Here is a 13,820-nt window from a genome sequence, read left to right as displayed (position 1 = left end):
AGTGGCTCATGAGAGACTAAACCTCATAATCCTCGAACATACGAGATGGGGGAACAAAAGTACTTTGTGCAAACATTCCTCACACAACATGAGAAGCACTTGATGTTTCTACCCGGTATGGCCCCGGGGACCTTTCGCATGTTAGGGGAATGTGCTAACCACTACACTACAGAAACCGCTGGCGGTGCAGTAATCAATGGACTTGTGCAATGTTCAACCTCACTGTGTTGCTGCAGCTTCTCATGGTTCGTCTGAGAGGCCATGTCACTTATTACAAGAAGACAGCCGTTTCTTTAAAACCGATGTCTCAACTTATAAAACAATCAGGAATCGAACTTTACAGAACTGAAGATAAGTTATGTTTTGCTTGAAGTGGAAGTTAAATTGAGAAGGCAGGGCTTTCGAAAATAACCACAACCAGACGGGTGCATGCATTTTGCTATTTCTCGTTGATGAAGACCAGTTACGAGATTGCGGCAATAGTCAGCAACAGACTAAACTGGAAATACGAGATGTTTCTGCCCGGTTTCGAACCGGGGACCTTTCGCGTGTTAGGCGAATGTGATAACCACTACACTACAGAAACAGCTGGCAAACAACAGACGTGTACAATGTGCAACCTCACTGTGTTGCTGCAGATTCGCATGGTGAGGCTGAGAGGCTAGGCCACTTATTACAAGTCGACTGCTGTTTCTTTCAAAAACAGATGTTTCAACATATAAAACCACGAGATGTAGAAATTAGATTGAACTTAACATGATCTGCGTTAACTTCACAGGGACGTGACCCATCTAATCTACAGAGCCAAAGTGGAGAATTGAACTGACTGGAGAGCTGCATCTTAACGCTGACCTTCCGGACCTCGGCCTCCTGAAATGTTCCAAAGAAGCTCAACAAACACTCGAGGAACAGCAGCGCATCTTTCCACTGGGCTCAATACAGCTTTCACACTCATAGTGTGTGCAACCGTCTCACACTGTAAATGCTGCCCCCATTCTGTGTGTACTACCATCGCAGATTTGGGTTTGAATCTTGTTTCCACTTCGTCTTTGTATCCGGGCGGTAGTTGCTGAGAGCTGGCACAGACACAGCGGCTGGAATGGCCTCATACTGTGGTGTAATTATTCTCTCATTCGATGCTCACCTCACTCTGTGGCCAGGGAACCCTAGGACTTTTCTCATTTAATCTCTCCTGACTTGCACCCTGTCAGAGCGCTTTCCTGTTATTCTGTTTGCTCCCACCGGGATTTGGCTTGGTTAAAACGTCCGACATTTCTAACCCGTCCCGGTTTTAATGAAAAGTGATGGTGAAATACGAGCTGTGTTGTCCTGTCGACAAATCCCGCCTGACTCGCTGAGTTGTTCCAGTATCTTCCGCAGATGTCGGATCAACTTTCGATACGAGAATTGAAGACGTTCTGCTCACTTTGCTCTGCATCAAGAATCAGCTGTCCCACCCAGTGAGTTAAAGCGCACGCCAAAAGTTCGAATTCCGAGCCAGCCAGGAGTTGAACGTGGAATCTCCTAATTCGTAGGCAGACGCGTTATCCCTTGCGCCACTGGCCCAGCCGGGTGCATGCATTTTGCTATTCCTTGTTGAGCCTCTGTGGCGCATTCGGCGGGATTCATTCACATTGGGTTTCCTTTGAGAAGCTGAGCTCACACAGCAGGGAACCAATACGTTCCCGAGACAATCAAGACATTTTCTAAAAGCTTGTCTATGTGTGGATATTCACTTACTTCTATTGACTTATTCCAGTAGATTCAGGCAGCTCTCTGTATGTTTCATTTTATTCAGTTCAACAACATCAGACTGTGTAACCTCTCTTCCCCCTCCACCATCTGCTTCTTCCCCCTCCACCATCTGTATCCATCATCTTATTTTAATTCCTTGCATTGATATGTTTTACCCTCAGCATTGCCCCCCTCCCCCAGCCCATACCATCCTACTTGAGCAATCTGATCCCTGTCGCCAATTGTTCGCTGACACACTGCTTACTTTCTGCGATTAACACATTCTGATCTCTTGAGGCGCCACTATCAGCACCTTGATTAGCCTCATTTACATTCCCTTTTTCTTTCTGTCCGAGACATTTTCGTCATTTTCCACCTATTGCTGACCACTCTATCGAGGCCCAATAGGGCACGCCAACCCCGCCCCATCCACATTAGTCTGAATCTGACCCCATTTCCAGTTCTCCAGCTTTGACAAAGAGTCACCCAGGCCCGGAACGACCGCTGCCATCTCGCTCCACAGAGGCTGTCAGTCCTGCTGAGATTGTCCAGTATGTTCTGTTTTTGTTTCAGAATGAAGCATCCGCAGTAAGTTGCATTTGTCGTTCATTTAGACATGTTTGAGATGGTGAATAAGTATGTTTATCTGCATTTGTAAATGCATGAAATTCTGTTGTGGATGAACTAGCTCCGAATATCCAAAATAGGAAGGTCCTTTTCTTCTCATTGCCTGTCGAAAATTCAGTGCTTGTTACTTAATGTGGAATTTATTTCAGTGGCTCATGAGAGACTAAACCTCATAATCCTCGAACATACGAGATGGGGGAACAAAAGTACTTTGTGCAAACATTCCTCACACAACATGAGAAGCACTTGATGTTTCTACCCGGTATGGCCCCGGGGACCTTTCGCATGTTAGGGGAATGTGCTAACCACTACACTACAGAAACCGCTGGCGGTGCAGTAATCAATGGACTTGTGCAATGTTCAACCTCACTGTGTTGCTGCAGCTTCTCATGGTTCGTCTGAGAGGCCATGTCACTTATTACAAGAAGACAGCCGTTTCTTTAAAACCGATGTCTCAACTTATAAAACAATCAGGAATCGAACTTTACAGACCTGAAGATAAGTTATGTTTTGCTTGAAGTGGAAGTTAAATTGAGAAGGCAGGGCTTTCGTAAATAACCACAACCAGACGGGTGCATGCATTTTGCTATTTCTCGTTGATGAAGACCAGTTACGAGATTGCGGCAATAGTCAGCAACAGACTAAACTGGAAATACGAGATGTTTCTGCCCGGTTTCGAACCGGGGACTTTTCGCGTGTAAGGCGAATGTGATAACCACTACACTACAGAAACAGCTGGCAATCAGCGGACGTGTACAATGTGAAACCTCACTGTTTGCTGCAGATTCGCATGGTGAGGCTGAGAGGCTAGGCCACTTATTACAAGACGACTGCTGTTTCTTACAGCTTTCACACTCATAGTGTGTGCAACAGTCTCACACTGTAAATGCTGCCCCCATTCTGTGTGTCCTTCCATCGCAGATTTGGGTTTGAATCTTGTTTCCACTTCTTCTTTGTATCCGGGCGGTAGTTGTTGAGAGCTGGCACAGACACAGCGGCTGGAATGGCCTCATACTGTGGTGTAATTATTCTCTCATTCGATGCTCACCTCACTCTGTGGCCAGGGAACCCTAGGCCTTTTCTCATTTAATCTCTCCTGACTTGCACCCTGTCAGAGCGCTTTCCTGTTGTTCTGTTTGCTCCCACCAGGATTTGACTTGGTTAAAACGTCCGACATTTCTAACCCGTCCCGGTTTTAATGAAAGGTGATGGTGAAAGACAAGCTTTGTTGTCCTGTCGACAAATTCCGCCTGACTCGCTGAGTTGTTCCAGTATTTTCCGCAGATGTTAGATCGACTTTCGATGGCAATAACAGCGTGCTTCTGTTACTTTCCCGGGGCTCGTTGGTCTAGGGGTATGACATTCACTTACCTCTATTGACTAATTCCAGTTGATTCAGGCAGCCCTCTGTATATTTCATTTTATTCAGTTCAACAACATCAGACTGTGTAATCTCTCTTCTCCCTCCACCATCTGTTTATTTCCATCAAGTTATTTTCATTCCTTCCATTGGTATGTTTTACCCTCAGCATTGCGCCCCTCCCCCCAGCCCATACCATCCTACTTGAGCAACCCTGTCGCCAATTGTTCGCTGACACACTGTTTTCTTTGTTCTGCTATTAACACATTCTGATCTCTTGAGGCGCCACTATCAGCAACTTTCTTAGCCTTGATTAGCCTCATTTACATTCCCTTTTTCTTTCTGTCCGAGACATTTTCGTCATTTTCCACCTATTGCTGACCACTCTATCGAGGCCCAATAGGGCACGCCAACCCCGCCCCATCCACATTTGTCTGAATCTGACCCCATTTCCAGTTCTCCAGCTTTGACAAAGAGTCACCCAGGCCCGGAACGACCGCTGCCATCTCGCTCCACAGAGGCCGTCAGTCCTGCTGAGATTGTCCAGTATGTTCTGTTTTTGTTTCAGAATGAAGCATCCGCAGTAAGTTACATTTGTCGTTCATTTAGACATGTTTGAGATGGTGAATAAGTAGGTGTATCTGCATTAGTAAATGCATGAAATTCTGTTGTGGATGAACTAGCTCCGCATATCCAAAATAAGAAGGTCCTTTTCTTCTCATTGCCTGTCGAAAATTCAGTGCTTGTGACTTAATGTGGAATTTATTTTAGTGGCTCATGAGAGTCTAAACCTCATAAACCTCGAACATACGAGATGGGGGAACAAAAGTACTTTGTGCAAACATTCCTCACACAACATGAGAAGCACTTGATGTTTCTACCTGGTATGGCCCCGGGGACCTTTCGCATGTTAGGGGAATGTGCTAACCACTACACTACAGAAACCGCTGGCGGTGCAGTAATCATTGGACTTGTGCAATGTTCAACCTCACTGTGTTGCTGCAGCTTCTCATGGTTCGTCTGAGAGGCCATGTCACTTATTACAAGAAGACAGCCGTTTCTTTAAAACCGATGTCTCAACTTATAAAACAATCAGGAATCGAACTTTACAGACCTGAAGATAAGTTATGTTTTGCTTGAAGTGGAAGTTAAATTGAGAATGCATGGCTTTCGTAAATAACCACAACCAGACGGGTGCATGCATTTTGCTATTCCTCGTTGATGAAGACCAGTTACGAGATTGCGGCAATAGTCAGCAACAGACTAAACTGGAAGTTCGAGATGTTTCTGCCCGGTTTCGAACCGGGGACCTTTCGCGTGTTAGGCGAATGTGATAACCACTACACTACAGAAACAGCTGGCAATCAACGGACGTGTACAATGTGCAACCTCACTGTGTTGCTGCAGATTCGCATGGTGAGGCTGAGAGGCTAGGCCACTTATTACAAGACGACTGCTGTTTCTTTCAAAAACAGATGTTTCAACATATAAAACCACGAGATGTAGAAATTAGATCGAACTTAACATGATCTGCGTTAACTTCACAGGGACGTGACCCAACTAATCCACAGAGCCAAAGTGGAGAATTGAACTGACTGGAGAGCTGCATCTTAACGCTGACCTCCCGGACCTCGGCCTCCTGAAATGTTCCAAAGAAGCTCAACAAACACTCGAGGAACAGCAGCGCATCTTTCCACTGGGCTCAATACAGCTTTCACACTCATAGTGTGTGCAACCGTCTCACACTGTAAATGCTGCCCCCATTCTGTGTGTACTACCATCGCAGATTTGGGTTTGAATCTTGTTTCCACTTCGTCTTTGTATCCGGGCGGTAGTTGCTGAGAGCTGGCCCAGACACAGCGGCTGGAATGGCCTCATACTGTGGTGTAATTATTCTCTCATTCGATGCTCACCTCACTCTGTGGCCAGGGAACCCTAGGCCTTTTCTCATTTAATCTCTCCTGACTTGCACCCTGTCAGAGCGCTTTCCTGTTATTCTGTTTGCTCCCACCGGGATTTGACTTGGTTAAAACGTCCGACATTTCTAACCCGTCCCGGTTTTAATGAAAAGTGATGGTGAAAGACGAGCTGTGTTGTCCTGTCGACAAATGCCGCCTGACTCGCTGAGTTGTTCCAGTATCTTCCGCAGATGTCGGATCAACTTTCGATACGAGAATTGAAGACGTTCTGCTCACTTTGCTCTGCATCAAGAATCAGCTGTCCCACCCAGTGAGTTAAAGCGCACGCCAAAAGTTCGAATTTCGAGCCAGCCAGGAGTCGAACCTGGAATCTCCTGATTCGTAGTCAGACGCGTTATCCATTGCGCCACTGGCCCAGCCGGGTGAATGCATTTTGCTATTCCTTGTTGAGCCTCTGTGGCGCATTCGGCGGGATTCATTCACATTGGGTTTCCTTTGAGAAGCTGAGCTCACACAGCAGGGAACCAATACGTTCCCGAGACAATCAAGACATTTTCTAAAAGCTTGTCTATGTGTGGATATTCACTTACTTCTATTGACTTATTCCAGTAGATTCAGGCAGCTCTCTGTATGTTTCATTTTATTCAGTTCAACAACATCAGACTGTGTAACCTCTCTTCCCCCTCCACCATCTGCTTCTTCCCCCTCCACCATCTGTATCCATCATCTTATTTTAATTCCTTGCATTGATATGTTTTACCCTCAGCATTGCCCCCCTCCCCCAGCCCATACCATCCTACTTGAGCAATCTGATCCCTGTCGCCAATTGTTCGCTGACACACTGCTTACTTTCTGCGATTAACACATTCTGATCTCTTGAGGCGCCACTATCAGCACCTTGATTAGCCTCATTTACATTCCCTTTTTCTTTCTGTCCGAGACATTTTCGTCATTTTCCACCTATTGCTGACCACTCTATCGAGGCCCAATAGGGCACGCCAACCCCGCCCCATCCACATTAGTCTGAAACTGACCCCATTTCCAGTTCTCCAGCTTTGACAAAGAGTCACCCAGGCCCGGAACGACCGCTGCCATCTCGCTCCACAGAGGCTGTCAGTCCTGCTGAGATTGTCCAGTATGTTCTGTTTTTGTTTCAGAATGAAGCATCCGCAGTAAGTTGCATTTGTCGTTCATTTAGACATGTTTGAGATGGTGAATAAGTATGTTTATCTGCATTTGTAAATGCATGAAATTCTGTTGTGGATGAACTAGCTCCGAATATCCAAAATAGGAAGGTCCTTTTCTTCTCATTGCCTGTCGAAAATTCAGTGCTTGTTACTTAATGTGGAATTTATTTCAGTGGCTCATGAGAGACTAAACCTCATAATCCTCGAACATACGAGATGGGGGAACAAAAGTACTTTGTGCAAACATTCCTCACACAACATGAGAAGCACTTGATGTTTCTACCCGGTATGGCCCCGGGGACCTTTCGCATGTTAGGGGAATGTGCTAACCACTACACTACAGAAACCGCTGGCGGTGCAGTAATCAATGGACTTGTGCAATGTTCAACCTCACTGTGTTGCTGCAGCTTCTCATGGTTCGTCTGAGAGGCCATGTCACTTATTACAAGAAGACAGCCGTTTCTTTAAAACCGATGTCTCAACTTATAAAACAATCAGGAATCGAACTTTACAGACCTGAAGATAAGTTATGTTTTGCTTGAAGTGGAAGTTAAATTGAGAAGGCAGGGCTTTCGAAAATAACCACAACCAGACGGGTGCATGCATTTTGCTATTTCTCGTTGATGAAGACCAGTTACGAGATTGCGGCAATAGTCAGCAACAGACTAAACTGGAAATACGAGATGTTTCTGCCCGGTTTCGAACCGGGGACCTTTCGCGTGTTAGGCGAATGTGATAACCACTACACTACAGAAACAGCTGGCAAACAACAGACGTGTACAATGTGCAACCTCACTGTGTTGCTGCAGATTCGCATGGTGAGGCTGAGAGGCTAGGCCACTTATTACAAGTCGACTGCTGTTTCTTTCAAAAACAGATGTTTCAACATATAAAACCACGAGATGTAGAAATTAGATTGAACTTAACATGATCTGCGTTAACTTCACAGGGACGTGACCCATCTAATCTACAGAGCCAAAGTGGAGAATTGAACTGACTGGAGAGCTGCATCTTAACGCTGACCTTCCGGACCTCGGCCTCCTGAAATGTTCCAAAGAAGCTCAACAAACACTCGAGGAACAGCAGCGCATCTTTCCACTGGGCTCAATACAGCTTTCACACTCATAGTGTGTGCAACCGTCTCACACTGTAAATGCTGCCCCCATTCTGTGTGTACTACCATCGCAGATTTGGGTTTGAATCTTGTTTCCACTTCGTCTTTGTATCCGGGCGGTAGTTGCTGAGAGCTGGCACAGACACAGCGGCTGGAATGGCCTCATACTGTGGTGTAATTATTCTCTCATTCGATGCTCACCTCACTCTGTGGCCAGGGAACCCTAGGACTTTTCTCATTTAATCTCTCCTGACTTGCACCCTGTCAGAGCGCTTTCCTGTTATTCTGTTTGCTCCCACCGGGATTTGGCTTGGTTAAAACGTCCGACATTTCTAACCCGTCCCGGTTTTAATGAAAAGTGATGGTGAAATACGAGCTGTGTTGTCCTGTCGACAAATCCCGCCTGACTCGCTGAGTTGTTCCAGTATCTTCCGCAGATGTCGGATCAACTTTCGATACGAGAATTGAAGACGTTCTGCTCACTTTGCTCTGCATCAAGAATCAGCTGTCCCACCCAGTGAGTTAAAGCGCACGCCAAAAGTTCGAATTCCGAGCCAGCCAGGAGTTGAACGTGGAATCTCCTAATTCGTAGGCAGACGCGTTATCCCTTGCGCCACTGGCCCAGCCGGGTGCATGCATTTTGCTATTCCTTGTTGAGCCTCTGTGGCGCATTCGGCGGGATTCATTCACATTGGGTTTCCTTTGAGAAGCTGAGCTCACACAGCAGGGAACCAATACGTTCCCGAGACAATCAAGACATTTTCTAAAAGCTTGTCTATGTGTGGATATTCACTTACTTCTATTGACTTATTCCAGTAGATTCAGGCAGCTCTCTGTATGTTTCATTTTATTCAGTTCAACAACATCAGACTGTGTAACCTCTCTTCCCCCTCCACCATCTGCTTCTTCCCCCTCCACCATCTGTATCCATCATCTTATTTTAATTCCTTGCATTGATATGTTTTACCCTCAGCATTGCCCCCCTCCCCCAGCCCATACCATCCTACTTGAGCAATCTGATCCCTGTCGCCAATTGTTCGCTGACACACTGCTTACTTTCTGCGATTAACACATTCTGATCTCTTGAGGCGCCACTATCAGCACCTTGATTAGCCTCATTTACATTCCCTTTTTCTTTCTGTCCGAGACATTTTCGTCATTTTCCACCTATTGCTGACCACTCTATCGAGGCCCAATAGGGCACGCCAACCCCGCCCCATCCACATTAGTCTGAATCTGACCCCATTTCCAGTTCTCCAGCTTTGACAAAGAGTCACCCAGGCCCGGAACGACCGCTGCCATCTCGCTCCACAGAGGCTGTCAGTCCTGCTGAGATTGTCCAGTATGTTCTGTTTTTGTTTCAGAATGAAGCATCCGCAGTAAGTTGCATTTGTCGTTCATTTAGACATGTTTGAGATGGTGAATAAGTATGTTTATCTGCATTTGTAAATGCATGAAATTCTGTTGTGGATGTACTCGCTCCGAATATCCAAAATCGGAAGGTCCTTTTCTTCTCATTGCCTGTCGAAAATTCAGTGCTTGTTACTTAATGTGGAATTTATTTCAGTGGCTCATGAGAGACTAAACCTCATAATCCTCGAACATACGAGATGGGGGAACAAAAGTACTTTGTGCAAACATTCCTCACACAACATGAGAAGCACTTGATGTTTCTACCCGGTATGGCCCCGGGGACCTTTCGCATGTTAGGGGAATGTGCTAACCACTACACTACAGAAACCGCTGGCGGGCCAGTAATCAATGGACTTGTGCAATGTTCAACCTCACTGTGTTGCTGCAGCTTCTCATGGTTCGTCTGAGAGGCCATGTCACTTATTACAAGAAGACAGCCGTTTCTTTAAAACCGATGTCTCAACTTATAAAACAATCAGGAATCGAACTTTACAGAACTGAAGATAAGTTATGTTTTGCTTGAAGTGGAAGTTAAATTGAGAAGGCAGGGCTTTCGAAAATAACCACAACCAGACGGGTGCATGCATTTTGCTATTTCTCGTTGATGAAGACCAGTTACGAGATTGCGGCAATCGTCAGCAACAGACTAAACTGGAAATACGAGATGTTTCTGCCCGGTTTCGAACCGGGGACCTTTCGCGTGTTAGGCGAATGTGATAACCACTACACTACAGAAACAGCTGGCAATCAACGGACGTGTACAATGTGCAACCTCACTGTGTTGCTGCAGATTCGCATGGTGAGGCTGAGAGGCTAGGCCACTTATTACAAGTCGACTGCTGTTTCTTTCAAAAACAGATGTTTCAACATATAAAACCACGAGATGTAGAAATTAGATCGAACTTAACATGATCTGCGTTAACTTCACAGGGACGTGACCCATCTAATCTACAGAGCCAAAGTGGAGAATTGAACTGACTGGAGAGCTGCATCTTAACGCTGACCTTCCGGACCTCGGCCTCCTGAAATGTTCCAAAGAAGCTCAACAAACACTCGAGGAACAGCAGCGCATCTTTCCACTGGGCTCAATACAGCTTTCACACTCATAGTGTGTGCAACCGTCTCACACTGTAAATGCTGCCCCCATTCTGTGTGTACTACCATCGCAGATTTGGGTTTGAATCTTGTTTCCACTTCGTCTTTGTATCCGGGCGGTAGTTGCTGAGAGCTGGCACAGACACAGCGGCTGGAATGGCCTCATACTGTGGTGTAATTATTCTCTCATTCGATGCTCACCTCACTCTGTGGCCAGGGAACCCTAGGACTTTTCTCATTTAATCTCTCCTGACTTGCACCCTGTCAGAGCGCTTTCCTGTTATTCTGTTTGCTCCCACCGGGATTTGGCTTGGTTAAAACGTCCGACATTTCTAACCCGTCCCGGTTTTAATGAAAAGTGATGGTGAAATACGAGCTGTGTTGTCCTGTCGACAAATCCCGCCTGACTCGCTGAGTTGTTCCAGTATCTTCCGCAGATGTCGGATCAACTTTCGATACGAGAATTGAAGACGTTCTGCTCACTTTGCTCTGCATCAAGAATCAGCTGTCCCACCCAGTGAGTTAAAGCGCACGCCAAAAGTTCGAATTCCGAGCCAGCCAGGAGTTGAACGTGGAATCTCCTGATTCGTAGGCAGACGCGTTATCCCTTGCGCCACTGGCCCAGCCGGGTGCATGCATTTTGCTATTCCTTGTTGAGCCTCTGTGGCGCATTCGGCGGGATTCATTCACATTGGGTTTCCTTTGAGAAGCTGAGCTCACACAGCAGGGAACCAATACGTTCCCGAGACAATCAAGACATTTTCTAAAAGCTTGTCTATGTGTGGATATTCACTTACTTCTATTGACTTATTCCAGTAGATTCAGGCAGCTCTCTGTATGTTTCATTTTATTCAGTTCAACAACATCAGACTGTGTAACCTCTCTTCCCCCTCCACCATCTGCTTCTTCCCCCTCCACCATCTGTATCCATCATCTTATTTTAATTCCTTGCATTGATATGTTTTACCCTCAGCATTGCCCCCCTCCCCCAGCCCATACCATCCTACTTGAGCAATCTGATCCCTGTCGCCAATTGTTCGCTGACACACTGCTTACTTTCTGCGATTAACACATTCTGATCTCTTGAGGCGCCACTATCAGCACCTTGATTAGCCTCATTTACATTCCCTTTTTCTTTCTGTCCGAGACATTTTCGTCATTTTCCACCTATTGCTGACCACTCTATCGAGGCCCAATAGGGCACGCCAACCCCGCCCCATCCACATTAGTCTGAATCTGACCCCATTTCCAGTTCTCCAGCTTTGACAAAGAGTCACCCAGGCCCGGAACGACCGCTGCCATCTCGCTCCACAGAGTCTGTCAGTCCTGCTGAGATTGTCCAGTATGTTCTGTTTTTGTTTCAGAATGAAGCATCCGCAGTAAGTTGCATTTGTCGTTCATTTAGACATGTTTGAGATGGTGAATAAGTATGTTTATCTGCATTTGTAAATGCATGAAATTCTGTTGTGGATGAACTAGCTCCGAATATCCAAAATAGGAAGGTCCTTTTCTTCTCATTGCCTGTCGAAAATTCAGTGCTTGTGACTTAATGTGGAATTTAGTTTAGTGGCTCATGAGAGTCTAAACCTCATAATCCTCGAACATACGAGATGGGGGAACAAAAGTACTTTGTGCAAACATTCCTCACACAACATGAGAAGCACTTGATGTTTCTACCTGGTATGGCCCCGGGGACCTTTCGCATGTTAGGGGAATGTGCTAACCACTACACTACAGAAACCGCTGGCGGTGCAGTAATCATTGGACTTGTGCAATGTTCAACCTCACTGTGTTGCTGCAGCTTCTCATGGTTCGTCTGAGAGGCCATGTCACTTATTACAAGAAGACAGCCGTTTCTTTAAAACCGATGTCTCAACTTATAAAACAATCAGGAATCGAACTTTACAGACCTGAAGATAAGTTATGTTTTGCTTGAAGTGGAAGTTAAATTGAGAATGCAGGGCTTTCGTAAATAACCACAACCAGACGGGTGCATGCATTTTGCTATTCCTCGTTGATGAAGACCAGTTACGAGATTGCGGCAATAGTCAGCAACAGACTAAACTGGAAGTTCGAGATGTTTCTGCCCGGTTTCGAACCGGGGACCTTTCGCGTGTTAGGCGAATGTGATAACCACTACACTACAGAAACAGCTGGCAATCAACGGACGTGTACAATGTGCAACCTCACTGTGTTGCTGCAGATTCGCATGGTGAGGCTGAGAGGCTAGGCCACTTATTACAAGACGACTGCTGTTTCTTTCAAAAACAGATGTTTCAACATATAAAACCACGAGATGTAGAAATTAGATCGAACTTAACATGATCTGCGTTAACTTCACAGGGACGTGACCCAACTAATCCACAGAGCCAAAGTGGAGAATTGAACTGACTGGAGAGCTGCATCTTAACGCTGACCTCCCGGACCTCGGCCTCCTGAAATGTTCCAAAGAAGCTCAACAAACACTCGAGGAACAGCAGCGCATCTTTCCACTGGGCTCAATACAGCTTTCACACTCATAGTGTGTGCAACCGTCTCACACTGTAAATGCTGCCCCCATTCTGTGTGTACTACCATCGCAGATTTGGGTTTGAATCTTGTTTCCACTTCGTCTTTGTATCCGGGCGGTAGTTGCTGAGAGCTGGCACAGACACAGCGGCTGGAATGGCCTCATACTGTGGTGTAATTATTCTCTCATTCGATGCTCACCTCACACTGTGACCAGGGAACCCTAGGCCTTTTCTCATTTAATCTCTCCTGACTTGCACCCTGTCAGAGCGCTTTCCTGTTATTCTGTTTGCTCCCACCGGGATTTGACTTGGTTAAAACGTCCGACATTTCTAACCCGCCCCGGTTTTAATGAAAGGTGATGGTGAAAGACGTGCTTTGTTGTCCTGTCGACAAATGCCGCCTGACTCGCTGAGTTGTTCCAGTATCTTCCGCAGATGTCGGATCAACTTTCGATACGAGAATTGAAGACGTTCTGCTCACTTTGCTCTGCATCAAGAATCAGCTGTCCCACCCAGTGAGTTAAAGCGCACGCCAAAAGTTCGAATGCCGAGCCAGCCAGGAGTGGAACCTAGAATCTCCTGATTCGTAGTCAAACGCGTTATCCATTGCGCCACTGGCCCAGCCGGGTGCATGCATTTTGCTATTCCTTGTTGAGCCTCTGTGGCGCATTCGGCGGGATTCATTCACATTGGGTTTCCTTTGAGAAGCTGAGCTCACACAGCAGGGAACCAATACGTTCCCGAGACAATCAAGACATTTTCTAAAAGCTTGTCTATGTGTTGATATTCACTTACTTCTATTGACTTATTCCAGTAGATTCAGGCAGCTCTCTGTATGTTTCATTTTGTTCAGTTCAACAA

General features: G+C 46.1%; 7 non-coding genes across 7 annotated transcripts; all 7 read right to left on the bottom strand.

Annotated features, from left to right (window-relative positions):
• Positions 1 to 513: 513 nt before the first annotated feature.
• On the bottom strand, positions 514 to 586 carry trnav-aac (transfer RNA valine (anticodon AAC)). Its single transcript has one exon. It is a non-coding gene; the product is annotated as a tRNA-Val (tRNA).
• A 2,435-nt stretch (positions 587 to 3,021) lies between these two features.
• trnav-uac (transfer RNA valine (anticodon UAC)) lies at positions 3,022 to 3,094 on the bottom strand. Its single transcript has one exon. It is a non-coding gene; the product is annotated as a tRNA-Val (tRNA).
• Positions 3,095 to 5,003: 1,909 nt separating this feature from the next.
• Positions 5,004 to 5,076, bottom strand: trnav-aac (transfer RNA valine (anticodon AAC)). Its single transcript has one exon. It is a non-coding gene; the product is annotated as a tRNA-Val (tRNA).
• A 907-nt stretch (positions 5,077 to 5,983) lies between these two features.
• trnar-acg (transfer RNA arginine (anticodon ACG)) lies at positions 5,984 to 6,056 on the bottom strand. The gene has a single exon. It is a non-coding gene; the product is annotated as a tRNA-Arg (tRNA).
• A 1,455-nt stretch (positions 6,057 to 7,511) lies between these two features.
• Positions 7,512 to 7,584, bottom strand: trnav-aac (transfer RNA valine (anticodon AAC)). Its single transcript has one exon. It is a non-coding gene; the product is annotated as a tRNA-Val (tRNA).
• Positions 7,585 to 10,019: 2,435 nt separating this feature from the next.
• trnav-aac (transfer RNA valine (anticodon AAC)) lies at positions 10,020 to 10,092 on the bottom strand. The gene has a single exon. It is a non-coding gene; the product is annotated as a tRNA-Val (tRNA).
• A 2,435-nt stretch (positions 10,093 to 12,527) lies between these two features.
• On the bottom strand, positions 12,528 to 12,600 carry trnav-aac (transfer RNA valine (anticodon AAC)). The gene has a single exon. It is a non-coding gene; the product is annotated as a tRNA-Val (tRNA).
• Positions 12,601 to 13,820: the final 1,220 nt, after the last annotated feature.

Source organism: Scyliorhinus torazame, chromosome 5, assembly GCF_047496885.1.
Source record: "Scyliorhinus torazame isolate Kashiwa2021f chromosome 5, sScyTor2.1, whole genome shotgun sequence".
In the NCBI taxonomy this organism is placed as follows: Eukaryota; Metazoa; Chordata; class Chondrichthyes; order Carcharhiniformes; family Scyliorhinidae; genus Scyliorhinus; species Scyliorhinus torazame.
Note: the sequence above shows the minus strand (reverse complement) of the source record. Positions and strands in the feature narration are given on the sequence as shown.